A 16,290-nucleotide genomic window follows, 5' to 3' on the forward strand; every position below is an offset into this window, starting at 1 on the left:
CATCTAGGAAGGGATGCTACATACAGATGGGGTTGTGATTGAGGGGTGGACCTGACCATGGAGGCCATCACACAGGTTATCCACCAATGTGAAACGTGCTGCCATCAAGCTGGCCACACGAATGAAGTCTCCTTGGAATAGAGGACAGTGGCTGGGTTTCCAGTATGGTGAGGCCTGGCATGTTGGGGAAGATGAAACAGGAAAGCCTTATAAATATGATTGCCTGACAAAAGATTTTGGGAATATGAAAAATATAAGCGACATCGAAATGAAAACTGCTTTTGAAATACCAAGTCTTAGTTACTGAACAACTGGAAAACAATGGTATGGCCGACTGAAGGTAATCCCCTCTTGATTGAACAATACCCTCTGCTTGCAGGCAGGTCCAAGGTGTTGGGGAAGATGAAACAGGAAAGCCTTATAAATATGATTGCCTGACAAAAGATTTTGGGAATATGAAAACTACAGGCAACATCGAAATGAAAGCCACTTTTGAAATACCAAGTCTTAGTTACTGAACAACTGGAAAACAATGGTATGGCCACTGAAGATAATCCCCTCTTGATGGAACAATACCCTCTGCTTGCAAGCGGGTCCAAGGGTCAGAGCAGACCCTACTAGCTCAGCAGAAGGGGTCCAAAGAGTAGTTTTTAGAAGTTAAGATGTAACACTCTATGGTAATATAAGAACTCTTATAGGCTGTATGTAAATGCTATAGGATTTGTACCTTGTATTAGATTGGTTAGTGACAATTAGAATATTCAGTACAGAAGATGATTTATTGTATTGTAACCAGGACTTCAGACACTTCCATTCCATTCCTTACTTCTACTTCCACTTCTACTCTTGCTCTTAACTCTCTCTCTCTCACCCACTTACTCTCTTGCTCTCTTGGGCCTGCTCCGAGCTGAGTCTGGCAGCTCTGAGCAGTGCCCCTATACCCACAGCCCTTTACAATAAACCGACTGTGTCCCAAGACCTGCCTATAGAGATCTCTCGTCTCCATCCGTCTCCGACCCGCCCGTAACCTACAGTCTGGCGCCCACCGTGATTGCCGAGCCCACACCCAGCACCTGCAGTCTGGCGCACAACGTGATTGAACGCCCGGTTCAGCTTTCTCCATCTGTGGGACTCTTCTCCATGGACGGTAACTAAAAGACCAGTTATACCACCTAGAACGTGTCGTGAGCACGGCATACCGATGCTGCGCATCGTAGTAGCTGGAGCTCTATAATTCTGCTGAGGCAGCCTTCGAGCACGGGGATTACCTGGAGCTCTTGGAGGGAATTGCCTGGCAGTCCTCGAGCACTCGCGGCCACTGCTGCGCAGCAGCTCCCTGGAGCTCTTTGAGGAAGTCTGCCATATCACCCCTCGAGCACGGACACGCTGCTAAGCAGTGCTGACTGGAGCTCTGCGGAGGGAAATCTGCCGCACGCCCCGAGCACAGGCGAGTAGTGCTGAGCACCGCCTGCACTGGAGCTCAGTGCGGACCCACCCCTGAGGTCCTGAGCACGGAAAGCCGTTGCCAAGCGACGCCTAAAACCGGAGCTCTGGGAAAGGACCGAAAAGCGGCGTCCTGACTGCTGAGTGGAGTGCCTGCCAGCCCCGCATGACAGACATCTGAGTAAGGACGCTGCTCCTGCTACATCATCTAAGTGAGTATCATACTGGTCTAAAAAATGGGACAAACCCACTCTGCCCATGACAGAGATCTCTATAAGCAACTTAAACATTTACTTATAAGTTCTGGTCCAAGTCAGTTGCCTAAACACGAACTAAAAAATCTTTTAGAATGGACCCGACTTAATTTCCCAAATGCTGACCGTTCAGCCGTCTTTACAAGAGACTTTTGGGACACAGTTGGGGTTAAGCTCTTTAATAATATCTCCTACTGGGATATGGCAGCCGCGCAGCTGCTCCCAGCTTGCAGAGCGCTGGTAGCGCTGTTTGCTGCGATGGCGCCGCCCGCAGCAGTCACCCCACCGAGCCCTGCTCCTGCTGCGAGCCCGCCCCTTGCCGCCGCGAGCCCGGCTCCTGCTGCGAGTCCGCCCCTTGCCGCCGCGAGCCCGCAGCAGAGCACGGCCCCCGCGGCTCCGGTACCCGCGGTCCGCCTGACTCGCGCCGCCCCGCCCCCCGCGCTCGCGGCCCCCACACCCGTTACCCCGGTCCCAGCCACCCCACCGGACCCTACGGCCCCTCCCGCCGCTCCCGCCATCCCCGCCCCCGCCATCCCGCTCGTCCCCACTACCCCATCCCCCGCGGTCCCTGCCTTCCGTTCCAGCGTCTCCGCGGCCCCGCCCCTTGCCCCTGCCCCCCCGTGCCCCCCCCCCAGCTTCCGTCATCGCGACTCCACCCCCCCCCGCTACCGTCATTCTTACCCCACCCCCCGCTGCTGACATCATGGTGGCCCCGCCCCCCGGCGGTACCCCTGCGGGGCCGGCGGCTACCCCCCTGCTACCTACGGGTGTTACCCCTCCCCCAGCCGCGCCGGTTATGGCCATGGCTGCCATTATAGCCGGCCCCCCCCAAAGCCAAGTCGCGACCCTTCTTCCAGCCCCCCAGATCCCCCCCCCGACACGGCGCCAATGGTAGCCATTGTTCCATCCGCGTCTGCCGCTGCTGCGTCTTCACAGTCCCCTGCCGTTCCCGAACTACCGGCGCCTACAGCGCTGGCCACGGCCGCGCTGCTGTCTCCGGCACCCCCTGTGCACGTTACCGCAGAAACCCTACCCCCCCACCCTGCCGTTCAAGCGCACACAGCACGCCCCGAGCGGTCCCCCGGCCCCGCGGCACAGCAGCCGCCTGTGTCTACTCCCATCCCTGCTGCCGTTTCTGTGCGGTTCCCCGATCCCGGCACACCATCGCTTCCGCTCGGAGCGCCCCAGCTCCGCGAGCCACTTGGTGCCGATGCCGCACTGCCTGCACGGATGTCTGCAGTCTCCTCCGTTCCTGCCGCTGCTCCAGCTCCGTCTCCCGGCACCGCCGCCCCGCCAGCGCCGTTTCTGCCCGCGGCACCACCACCCACCCCAGCCCAGCCTACAAGCTCCCAGCAGCAGCACGCCGCGATCCAGCCACCAGCCCTCCTGCCTCCCGCGGCCGCAGCCCCAGCCCCTGGTTCTGCAGTCCTGCCATCTCCCGCTCTGCCCGAACCATCTGCCACACAGACTGCCACCATTACAGCCTGCCGCGCGGACCTGATGATGCAACCCACGCATGCACAATCGCTGCAACACACGCATGCGCAATCGCTGCAACACACGCATGTGCAATCGCTGCAACTCCCAGATCAGCGGTATCAATCCGCTCAAACTCCTCCAACCACAGCACCGCTCCCGGGACCAGCCGCGCATCCTCCCGCGACTCCGCCGCGCAGCTCCGCCCCGCCTCCTCGCCCGCCGCCACCGAGATCGGCTGCGCCACTCCCGAGCTCTGCCGTGCCATCGCTGCCCCTGCCGGGTCCCATCCCCGCGCCGCAGCCGCCCCTGCCGGGGTCCCCCGACACCGTACAGCCGTATCCCTCCGCGCAGCGCAGCCTCGCCTCAGAAGCCGCGAGCAGGGGGGGAACAGAGAGCAATGATGCAGCTCCAGTGGCAGGGGAGACGGAGAGCCCCTCTGCCGGAGCTGATGCTTTAACACAAGTAAACTCTGAAAAGCAGCCAGATTTGTTTGCAATGAGCCCCAGAGTCCCGCCAGCGAGCGACGGGGATCTTGCAACCCAGAAAGAGAAAACGAGTTCTGAAAGTTTGTCAGCGCTACCTTCTGAATCAAAAAATCCTCCAAAGTGCTCAGATTATTCTAAATTAACAGATTGCCATGAAATAAGACCCCAAATCTATAAAGATGAAAGTCTTAGTCTATTAACTAAGCCTGTGATAGCTAGCCAACAGCCTGACAGTCCTAAAACGTGGGCTCCCATCCCCACTCTCGAAATTAAAGAACTAAAAAGTGCTGTAAGATACAGTGGTATCTGCTCTCCATACCTTAAACAACTGCCAAAAAGTACCCTAAAAGGAACACATCAAACTTTAAAACGCATTTTAAATCAACAGAAAGGGGGAGAAGCCCAGGATACACCTCAAAGAAGGTTGAATAAAGCCTTGTATGTTTTTAATTTTTTGAATAGCTCTGCAGAAGAGCCTGAACCCCCCATCTTCAGACATTTCTTAAACAACAAAAAAGCAAAACTAAAAGAGCACCCCCCAGTTTTAATTAAGAATTTAGCATCAGGAAAAATAGAAAGACCTTATGATCTTATAATGTGGGGAAAGGGATTTGCATGTCTCTCCACAGGTGAAGGAACCAAGTGGATTCCAGCAAAGAACGTGAAGCTGTACCACACATCAAAGCCCGCTGTCGGTTCCACTTCAGCCAGTGACCCCACAAGTAGAAGCCAGGAAGCAAGCACCCAAACCTGAAGTGTGGAGAATCACCAGAAGAAAGCGATCTGCCAAAAACAGCTCAAGAAAATAATGGAGTTTTCTCATCTGCGCGCGTGCATGTTGCTTTTATTCTTATGTTTTAGTTTTTGTAGTGAAGCTTTACCTGTAAATCAACCAAAGACAAATGTCTGGGTTGCTTTAGCCAAATCTGCAGGCTCCGATACCATCTGTCTGACACAAGCCCTGACAAACCTTTTTCAACCTGTCTAGTTGGAATACCTTTACCAGAAGGTTTTGATAATGTTACTCTTGATAAGTACTGGCCATACGACGATCATCAAGTATCTCCAACTACCAGCCATAAACATCAAACTTATATTGATAATTCTAAAATTGATAAATCTGACCTTCAAGAGCTAGAAATCCTAGGCTCGTTAACTATGGATACCTGCTATTTCTTTCACTTTCTAGGAGAAAACGGTCCTCATTTAAATGTTACCCCATATCACCCAGCTTATAGCAATGTAACTTCTTGGTGCAACCAAGCTAAGCTTCTTATATATGACGAACCTCATGCAGATCGTTTTAACAAACTTCCTATTCGATTCCCTAGAGGAATTTGGCTCATCTGTGGAGACAGAGCCTGGCAAGGTATACCTTCAAAAATAGATGGTGGCCCTTGTGCTCTGGGACAACTTACAATTATTGCTCCCAGTGTCAAAGAAGTAATCAAAAAGAAAAACAGAAAGATTAGATCTTCCTGGGGACATCAGTATGAGAGCGACTGTGATAGTGACTTTCACCCTTGGAACTCTGAAAAATCAATTGTTGCGAGCATTTTTCTTCCTCAGTTAAGTTCCTCAATTGCACTAAAACAGTTAAACAAGTTGGGATGTTGGCTCAGCAAGGAGGTAAATGCCACCTCTACTATGATCAGTGACTTGTTAACCGATGAAGAGGCAGTCAGACGTGCCACTTTACAAAATAGAGCTGCTATTGATTATCTTTTATTAGCACATGGGCATGGCTGTGAAGATTTTGAAGGATTATGCTGTATGAACTTATCCGATCATTCTGTTTCCATTCACAAACAGCTACAAAACCTAAGGGACCTAGCTAACCAAATTACAACAGATAACCCGTCTTGGCTAGACAGTTTGTTTGATGGTTGGAGCTTTGCACCTTGGCTAAGGGAACTCTGTAAAATAGGCTTGATTATTCTAGTAGTAATAATTATAGTTTTAGTAGCAGTACCTTGTATACTTCAGTGTGTGCAAAAAATGACGAGTAGGACTATGTCTAATATCTTAATTGTCCATCGGTAAGGGGGAGATGTTGGGGAAGATGAAACAGGAAAGCCTTATAAATATGATTGCCTGACAAAAGATTTTGGGAATATGAAAACTACAGGCAACATCGAAATGAAAGCCACTTTTGAAATACCAAGTCTTAGTTACTGAACAACTGGAAAACAATGGTATGGCCACTGAAGATAATCCCCTCTTGATGGAACAATACCCTCTGCTTGCAAGCAGGTCCAAGGGTCAGAGCAGACCCTACTAGCTCAGCAGAAGGGGTCCAAAGAGTAGTTTTTAGAAGTTAAGATGTAACACTCTATGGTAATATAAGAACTCTTATAGGCTGTATGTAAATGCTATAGGATTTGTATCTTGTATTAGATTGGTTAGTGACAATTAGAATATTCAGTACAGAAGATGATTTATTGTATTGTAACCAGGACTTCAGACACTCTTACTCTTACTCTTACCACACTCTTCGCACACTCTCTCTCTTACTCACACTCTTACTACACTCTCTCTCACTTCTTCACTCTCATTCCTCTCTCTCTCTCTCTCTTTCTTTACTTACTCTCTTGCTCTCCTGGGCCTGTTCAGAGCTGCAGCTGGCAGCTCTAAGCAGTGCCCCTATACCCACGCCCTTTGCAATAAACCGCATGTTCCAAGATCTGACTATAGAGATCCCTCGTCGTCCCCGTCTCCGACCATCCGAACCCTCGACCAAAGTCCCACACTGGCAAATTGATTACATTGGGCCATTGCCACAAACATGCCAAGACATACATACTCACAGTGGTAGAAGCAACAACTGGCTGGCTGGAAACATATCCTGTAAACCATACCACTGCTTGGAACACCATCTCAGGCCTTGAGAGACACATTTTCTGGTGACATGGTACCCCAGAGAGAATTGAGTCAGACCATGGGACTAATTTTTGAAACAATCTTATAAACTCCTGGGCAAAGAAACATGGCATTGAGTGGATATATCACATTCTCTATCATCCACAGGCCTCTGGGAAGATTGAAAGGTATATCAGACTGCTGGAAAACTATGTTAAGGGCATTAGGTAACAGGACATGGAAGCACTGGAATGCAAACTTAGCAGAAGCCACTTGGCTGGTCAACACTAGGGGATCTGCTAACCGCCCTGGTCCTGCCCAAACTAAACCCCTAGACACCGTGGAAGGAGATAAGGTCCCTGCATTACACCTAGGGAAGTGGCTGGGGAAGTCAGTGTGGATTTTTTCCCCCATGGGAAAAGGCAAACCCATTCGTGGGATTGTCTTTGCCCAAGGACCTGGGTGTACTGGGTGGGTAATGTGGAAGGATGGGGAGACCCGATGTGTGCCTCAAGGAGATTTAACCTTGGGGGAAAAATAATCTGTGGTGTGAGTTGTATGTTGTAGGAAGTAAAGTAGCAGGAATGACATGAAATGACAGAGTGAATTTTTGCAAGAAGCAAGGAGAATGTGACGATGAGCTGCGCTTGGCTGGTGTTGGTTCCCAACAATCAAGTGTACTGTTTCTCCTGTCCTGACCCCTCATCCTGCTGGAATGGAGGCCTGGAGGGATGAAGGAAGTCCATGAAACTGGAAAATAATATGTCTTTGAAAGGACAGGGGATAGTAGTTAATGAAAAAAATGTATGTTTTGTACAGAGGTGGTTTAAGGATGTAGTTTAAGTAGTATGTGTGAGTAAGAAAGGATTCCAATACTGAGAAATAAATATAATGGAACAGTTGGAAGATATATAGATTATGTGGGATCTGAGTATGACACAAATGGTATGGAATAAGGGGTGGAATGTATTGGTTTTGCCACGGACTGGTTTTTGGTAGTGGGAGGTCAAGAGGTGGCTTCTGGGAGAAGCTGCTAGAAGCTTCCTCTGTGTCCTGCAGAGCCAATTCCTGATGGCTCTGAAGATGGACATGCTGCTGGCCAAGGCTGGGCCAATTAGATAGGGTGGTAACACCTCTGTGATAACATATTTAAGAAGAAATTAAAACAAAGGTTGTGGTGCAATTTTAATTGTGACTAGAGAAGAGCAGGAGTGAGAACATGTGAGAGGACAACTATGCAGGCACCAAGGTCAGTGGAGAAGGAGAGGGAGGAGGTGCTCCAGGCACCGGAGCTGAGATTTGTCTGCAGGCCGTGGTGATGACCATGGTGAAGCAGGCTGTCCCCCTGCAGCCCATGGAGGTCCACGGGGAAGCACAGATCAAATCTGTCATGGTTTGACACTGGCCAAACGCCAGGCACCCACAAAAGCCATACGCTCACCTTCTCTTGCTCTCAGCTGGGCAGAGGAGAGGGATAAAACTTAACAAAGGGCACATGAGTTGAGACAAAGACTGGGAGAAAACACTCTAAGGGTAGAACAGGTTCAAATTTAAAGGTATAAAGTAAAGTTATTATTAACAGAGTCAGAGGAAGATAATGAGAAGTAAAATAAGCCTTTAAAACACCTTTTTTCCCCCCAGCCCCTCCCTCCTTCCCACTGACAGTGCAGGGAGACAGGGTGTGGGGGTTTTGGTCAGTTTGTCACTCAAGATTTTCTTTTGTTCGCTCAGGGAGAGGAGTCTTTCCTCTGCTATGCCGTGGGGTCCCTCCCATCTCCCATGGGAGACAGTTCTCCGTGAACTTCTCCAGCATGGCTCTAATCTCACAAGCAGCAGTCCTGCCAAAACTGCTGCAGTGTGAGTCCCTCCCACAGGCAAACAGTCTTCCCAAAACTGCTTCAGCATGGGTCGCTCATCCACGGGGTGCAGTCCTCTAAGGATAGGCTGCTCGAGTTTGGAGCCAAGGGCCCTCTTTCTCTATCTCTGGAAGCAGGGGCCCTCTCTCTCCATTTGGGTCTCCCACTGGATCACAGCTTTCATTGATATCTACCCGCTCCAGCCTGAGCACTTCTCCCATGGGCTGTGAGTGTATCTCTGAATCCCCTGTGGACTTCATGGGCTGCAGGGGGACAGCTTGCTTCCCCATGGTCTTCACCATGGCTTGCAGAGGATTCTTGGCTCCAGTGCTTGGAGCACCTCCTCCCCCTCCTTCTCCACTGACCTTGGTGCTGTCATGTTGATCTCTCTCACGTGTCCTCACTTCCTCCTCTTCTCTGACTAGAAGAAAAACTGCTGCCCGTAGGTGCCATTGCCAACAAGTTCTAGCAATTTAAGGATTCTTGCAGGATCCCGCAGCGCCAAGAGGCTGATCTCATCTAGGTTCCGTGTTAGGGAGTCGCTCGCCATGTTTCTGCCACCAACCAGGCAGCCGCTCTGCCACCGCACGGGCAGCCTCAGCCGCCACAGCGCTGGTACTATTTAACGCCTCTCTTCATGCGGGCCGCCAGGAAGGAGAAGCTGCCGCTGCAGCCCCCACCCTTCTGCCCGCAGTGCAGCTAGCTAGGGGCAGCCAGGCAGGCAAGGCTCACCACGGGCTGCACCGAGATGGCAGCGGCTGCAGCACATGCTGCACCGGGATGGCCCTGGGGGCGGTGCCTTGCCACCCCTAGAAAAACTGCCTGTGCACTGGTTTGATTTTCTTCTTAAATATGTCATCACAGGGGCTTTACCAACCTCTCTAATTGGGCCAGCAGCATGTCCATCTTCAGAGCCATCAGAGATTGGCTCTGCCAGACATGGTGGAAGCTTCTAGCAGCTTCTCACAGAAGCCACTTCTGTGGCTCTCCCCTGCTACCAAAAACCCAGGCCATGCCAAATCAACACACACCTGCAGCCCGTGGAGGAGCCCCACACTGGAGCGGGTGGATTCCTAGAGGAGTCTTTGATACTGTGGGAGACCCGTGGAGAGACAGGGCCTGTTCCCATGCTGGATCAGCCTGTCCTAGAAGGACTGCACCCCGTGAAAGAGTGACCCATGCTGCAGTAGTTTTGGGAGAACTGTTGCCTGTGAGATGGAACCACGTCGGAGAAGTTTGTGGAGAACTGTCTCCTGTGGGAGGGACCTCATGGTGCAGCAGGGGAACTACTCCTCTCCCTGAGCAGCAGGAGAAGCCACAGGTAATGAACTGACCATAAGCCCTATTCCCTTTTCCTTGTGCCACTGGGGTAGGAGGTAGAGCTGGGAAGGGGTGGGGGGAAGGTGATTTTAAGGGCTTGTTTTATTTCTCATTATCCTGCTCTGGTTTTGTTAGTAATAAATTCACTTTATATCTCTAAGTCGAGCCTGTTTTGCCCTTGATGGTATTTAATGAGTGAGCTCTCTCCTGGTCCTTAACTCATGAACCCTTCATTATATTTTCTCTCCTCTGTCCAGCTGCAGTAGGAGTGAGTGAGTGGCTTTGGTGGGTGTCTGGCATCTGGCCAGCGTCAACCCACAACACTAAGGCTGGGCCAATTAGAAATGGTGATAATGCCTCTATGATAACATATTTAAGAAGAAATTAAAACAAAGGTTGTGGCGCAGTTGTAATTCCAGCAGCAAAGAAGGAGGAGGGGAGGGAATGTTAGACTGATGGTGTTTGTCTTCCTTAGTAACCATCATGTGTAATGGGACCCTGCTTTCCTGGAGATGGCTGAACACCTGCCTGCCCATGGAAAGCAGTGAATTAATTCCTTGTTTTGCTTTGCTTGTGTGCGTGACTTTTGCTTTCCCTATTAAACCGTCTTTATCTCAACCCACGAGTTTTCAAACTTTTACCCTTCTGATTCTCTCCCCAAGCCCATTGGTGGGGGAGTAAGCAAGCAGCTGCATGGTAATTGATTGCTGGCTGGGGTTAAACCATGACAAGCAGTTAATTGTAGAACCATAGAATAATTTAGGTTGGAAAAGACCTCTAAGATCATTGAGTACAACCATTATCCTAACACTGCCAAGTCCATGTTATGAATGGATGATGTAGTGTGGGAACCCAGAATACAGAGAATATTTCTCTGCCTGTTTTGAAGGGTTCTACCCCCCTGGACAACACTGGTTTTGACCTTCGTCCATGGAGAAAATTGCCTAGCCTCTGGGAAGAATTAGAATCTACAATTGTGTGAATTAGATGATAGAATACTATGTAAGATTGTCACAGGGTGAAAAATTTAGAGTCTTTGGGTTTATTAATATAGTAAGTAGATAAAAGCAAAAAACATCAAAATGGAGGATTGTTATTGTTCTCCAGACCTCCTTCTTCTTCTTCATCTACTCCATATTCTGTGGTAGAAGTAGTCTGGGATGATTGGATAAAGAATTCCGCAGTTCCTGCCTGCGTGACTAGATGATTTATTAGACATTGGTAGAAAAGTGAAAATATCTTGAGTTTTAAGTTTTCATTGGGTGATTTACCTTTAAAAAGGCTGTGCAATCTTGATAATTCAGCTTTTTCCTGCATTCTCTGCTTCATGCTCTGTCTGGGTCACATCACTTTTTCTGATAAGACTTAATAAACAACTACAGAAGAAAGAGAAGGCTAAAAGTCCCGTTTGTCTCTGACTCCTGGCAAAGACTCTAAAAAGTCTCCCCCATCAGGGGAGACACAATTAAGGCGTGGATTGCGTCATCTGGTGCCCCGTGTTCGGGCCTCACTGGGGCAGAGCATGCCAGGAGAACTCAGACAGCAGCGCGCAGCCAGAAACAGAAGAAAAACCCCTGGGTTGGCTTTGAAAATCCAGGATCTTCTGAACTCAGTGCGCAGGAGTCAGGAGAGACCGTGAACTGCTGGATGGGACGCAGGCCAGGACTTCAAAGACCGATAAAAACACCTACACTCTGGTAAGCTGTCCAAAACTAGACATAAAAACAATAATGGGAGGGACTCTCTCAGAGACGAATGTAATTAATAGCTTCGAGATTCTGCCCCGTAAGCATCCAGTAGCAGTTTCTAGGAAGGAAATAGAAGATTTGTTGTCCTGGGTGAGAAGTGAATTCCCTGATGCTGTGAGACTTGCACCTACCATCTTTCTGGGAAAATATTAATTCTATTCTGTACCATTTGGCAACTCTAAAAGATGAATCGGCTATGAGGTTACTATCACCTGCTTGGGTTATTTATGAAGTACTTATGAAGGCAGCGCCTCCTACTTCTTTTGAAGAGGGGGCTTTCCAAACTCCCCTGCAACCCTGACGCGTTTCCTTAGAATCTGGGTGCTCTGAAACTGCTGCGGAGAGTGCACAGGAACCTGTGCAGGCGGCGGAAGGTGTTAAAACCCCGCTTGCAGCCTCGGCAGCCCCAGGGACGGGCACAAGACCCGATATTCACGCAAAACTCTCCGAGATTCTTAGCAAAGGCGATTATTCGTCCCTGCGAGCACCTCAAACCCCGCGACCATTGCGAAGCCAGAAAAATGTTTTTTGCCGGACCCAAAGTTAAAGCTTTTGATTGGTCCGAAACAGGAAGATGACAAAGCGATTTTTGAGTTTTTTCCACCCTCGCATGTACAAGGAGGGGAAGGGGAAGCCTCTGCCACCACCCGAGGAGCGGAGTTTGCCTCCGGGGGCGTGGTTCCAATCGCGCCCGAAAGACCCGTTATAGTGCCAGCTGAGGGACGACCCTTACCTTCCGATTCTGGGGTCCTCCCATCAGACGAACCGTGCGCGCGGCCAGGGGTGGTCCTGGAGCTAGCAACCATCCCTCCTGCCACCCCCACGCGGCCGGGAATCGTGTTCACTTCCGCGTTTGAATCGCGCGGCGCGGCCAGCGCCAGCGCCTGCTTCTGACGTCATCGCCCCTGCCACCGCTCTTCTTCCGCATTTGGAACACCTCGCTTCCACGCCTGCGCCGCACAATATACCCCCTCCATCCTCAGATGCCGCGGTTACCCCGGCAACGGCGGTCGGCTTTGACCGCAGCCGCTTTTTGGCACTTGCCACTACTGGCTCTTTCGTGTATTCCACGGCGCGCGGCGCAAGCCATCCCCAGCCCTGGCTCCAGCCCTACCCAGGGCGCCGGCACACCCCCAGCTCCAGCCAAGCCGCACCCTCGGTTTTCGGCCCCAGCATTTCTAGCCCCAGCCCAGCCCCATCCTGGGTCCCAGCTGCTCCCCCCGCGCGGCTGACAGAGGCGGATGCCTCGGCTGCTGTGCCGGCTTTGCCGATCGGCACTACACCTCCAGCCAGCAGTACAGTTCCATCGGCCACTGCAGCTCCACCAAGCATGCCCTCAGCTGCTGTGGAAGCCACCAGCCCTGCATCGGCTCTGCCTATGTCTGCATCGCAGCCACAAACGACGGCATACGGCCAGGGCATTCCAGCAACCACTGTATCAGCATCACATCTAGCCTCCACCATCCCGCTGACAGCGCCATCTGCTGTTCAACCCCACGCTGCAGCAGAGGCTCAACACTCCATCTGCGGAGCAATGGCGCCACCCAGTGGATCAGCACAACAACTACATGACGTTAAGCCATATCACACAGCACCAGCGGAACAAAATCTATCCTATCTCCACAAGAAGCAGAAGAATTTTAGATCTATTTTAACTCCTCTTCCAGGACAACAAGATCAAACGCATATCATCCCTATTAAGAGGGAAGTCTCAGAGCAAGACATATCCTTTCAAGCACATTCTCCTCAAACTTTTCAGGGATATTTAGCTGAGCTTATGGGACTTTTGCAACCTCAAGTGCCTGCTCAAGATCTCAGTGGCAAGAATATGGTGACCATCACAACTTCAGAAGGCATTCCTATATCTTCTCAAGCTTCATCTTATTTTTCTACCACAAGTAGTATAACTCCAGCCTTTCGCAAGCCTGCTTCAGGGCTTCACTTACAGCAACAACAACCCTCTAGTCCCTGGTCACATCAACTTTGTTTTCAGCTTCCAGATGACTTCATACGTCATCTTTTTTTCCGACTTAGGGAATGTGCACAGCACTATCTACCTCAACAGGTTGGAGCACTGGGTCCCCGACCCTCACCCTTCCCGCACGGTGGCAGGACCCCACCCACGTCCACTGTACATATTCCTTCCATGTCTACATCATTGCCACCTGCAATGGCGGCCTCAGCCATTCCTCCCTTTTTACCTCACAGTGCACAGCCACGGATACCCATCCCTATTCCTCAAACAGGAGGGGGAGGGGGAGATGGAATGCATGGATTCTTTGGTGAAGAAGGACCTGCATTCTGCCAAGCTGCAAGTCCACAGAATGCTGGTATGGACTTGGTTTCATCTGACAAATATATCTCAAGAGATACGTCTGTTACAACAGACTGGACAAGCATTAGGAAAGAAGGACTCTAAGAGAGAGACTTTAATATGGCAGAGACAGATAGCATTGTAATGCCAGTTACATATTCCAGACAAAATCAAAACCCTCCTGCATGGCGACCTATGGATCATCAAGTCATCAAAGATTTAATGGACGCAGTGAAAACTCATGGTTTGGGAAGTCCATACTTCAAACAGCTTTTAAGAGGCACATTCAACAACTATGACATGGTACCTTTTGACTGTAGAAGTATTGCCTCAAAAATTTTTACAGATGCACAGCTCCTGCTATGGGATGCAAGATGGAGAAGAGCACTTCGCGAGCTGAGAGAAAAATACGCGCGAGGACCACATGCAGCTCTCACACTAGAGAAATTAGCTGGTGATGAACCTCATGATAGGCCAGATCAGTCAGTGCTCTTGCCTCTAATTGTGCTTGCGGACATAAAAGAAGCAGTGCAAAAGGCAATCTTACAAATTCCACCAACCGGAACCCCAGAAGGCGTTTACACAGAGATAAAGCAAAGTCCTGCTGAAACCTTTACCTCATTCGTCGATCGTCTCACGCAAGCTGTGGACAGACAAGTCAGTGATGAAGTGGCGAAACCACATCTGCTACGAAGTCTTGCTTTTGCAAACGCTAATGCAGAGTGCAAATGTATAATCAGTGCCATGACTGGTCACCCGACCATAGCTGAAATGATAGAGGCATGCAGTAAGGTGGGCACACCTCAGCATATTGCAACAATCCAAGCAAGCATTTTGGGACAAGGAATTGGAAAAATTCTTCAAGCGCAGGACGAAAGATTTTAAAAAACTCACAGCGCTTCATTCAGATTTGCAACAAAGTAACGCCACAGAAGTGATGGCCACAAAATTCTCGAGAAGGCCATGCTTCAGGTGTGGAAAATTTGTAGACATCGAAAGATTTTGCCCAGAGTCTGCAGTGAATGCAGGAACACCAATTCATGGCGTAAGATGCAGCAATTAGAACCTGCATCAACAATCTGCAAAATCGACAGCAGCTCTTAGGAAAAATGAATTGAATCAGGCCGATTTTGGAGACCACCAATGATGAATTTGCTCCAGTTTTTGACTTGCTAAGAGGAGACTGTGACATCATGTCTCCCAGGACTATTACTCCTGAGGCTCAAAAGGCTCTTGACAGAGTGGCAAATGCCAAATACTCATTTTTTGGAAAATATAAAAATATCCATCTGCCAGTTGATACATTTTCCAATGTGGTTTCTGCTTCCTTGCACACAGGAGAAACAGCAAAACATGCATGTCAACATTGTTTGCAAGCATTTGCATCATTGGGCATTCCTCAAGAAATTAAAACAGACAATGGTCCAGCTTACAGAGGACGAACCCTTGACACATTTCTGAAAAATTGGAGTGTTCGTCACATATTTAGCATACCTAATTCTTCTACGGGCCAAGCCATCATTGAAAGAACACACCACACCTTAAAATCCCTTTTGCATAAACAGAAAAGGGGGGAAGCAGAGGCTACGCCTCAGATGTGCTTGAACAAAGCTTTGTATGTTTTAAATTTCTTGAATAGCTCCTTTGCAGAACCTACTCCACCAATTATCAGGCATTTTTCAAATAGTACTCAGGCGAAATTGAGGGAAAATCCTTTAGTCCTGATCAAAGATTTAGAGACCGGAAAGATCGAGGGTCCATTTCAACTAATAACTTGGGGCAAAGGGTATGCTTGTGTCTCGACAGGTGCAGGACCGAAGTGGATTCCAGCAAAAAACATGAAACCTTATCAAGTTGTGCCAGTTTGGCCAAATTTAGAAATATATCCTCTGAGAGAAGGCAGGCTATAACCAGCCCTCCCCCACCAGGTTCAGGAAAAAATAAATTTTCCTCGAAGGAAAGTGAAAGAGATAAAAACTATTTATTTAACAAACACATGGAAAAAGGAAAATAATGCTAAATAATAAAATCTCTCACTGTGGAGAAAAAACCTGAGAAAGTGTCAAAGTCCTCCCTTTGGTCTCCTTGGAGCTAGGACTTGGCCCAGGACCAGGCCCTCTGCGCTCGGTGGAAAGTCCTCCCAATGTGTTCTGATATTGAAGCAGTCCAGTAGAAAAGGGAGAAACTCCGAAATTCCAGGGAAGGAAAAAAGTTCAACTCTCAGTCTCTCTCTGGAGAAAAAGAAACTGGAAAACTGGCCAAAAGCTGACCGGACAGCAGCAAGCCGGGTGCTTCCTCCCTCCCCTGCCGCAGCTGGTAAAAGAAAAAGTCGCTATCTCTGTGTGACCTTGAACAAGCTGCAAACTGCTTTGAGAAAGTTTTGCTCCGTTTTTCCTTCCCCCTCTCACAGGCTCAGTTTAAAGGCATAGAAAGGCAAAAAAATGAATTTCTGGGCATAGGGCAGCGATATGTGATACACATCATAAAGTCACCCCAAGACATTCCACCCTTTATCCCATATCGTTGGCTAGA

The sequence above is a fragment of the Corvus moneduloides genome, chromosome W (genome assembly GCF_009650955.1).
Source record: "Corvus moneduloides isolate bCorMon1 chromosome W, bCorMon1.pri, whole genome shotgun sequence".
Classification (NCBI taxonomy): domain Eukaryota; kingdom Metazoa; phylum Chordata; class Aves; order Passeriformes; family Corvidae; genus Corvus; species Corvus moneduloides.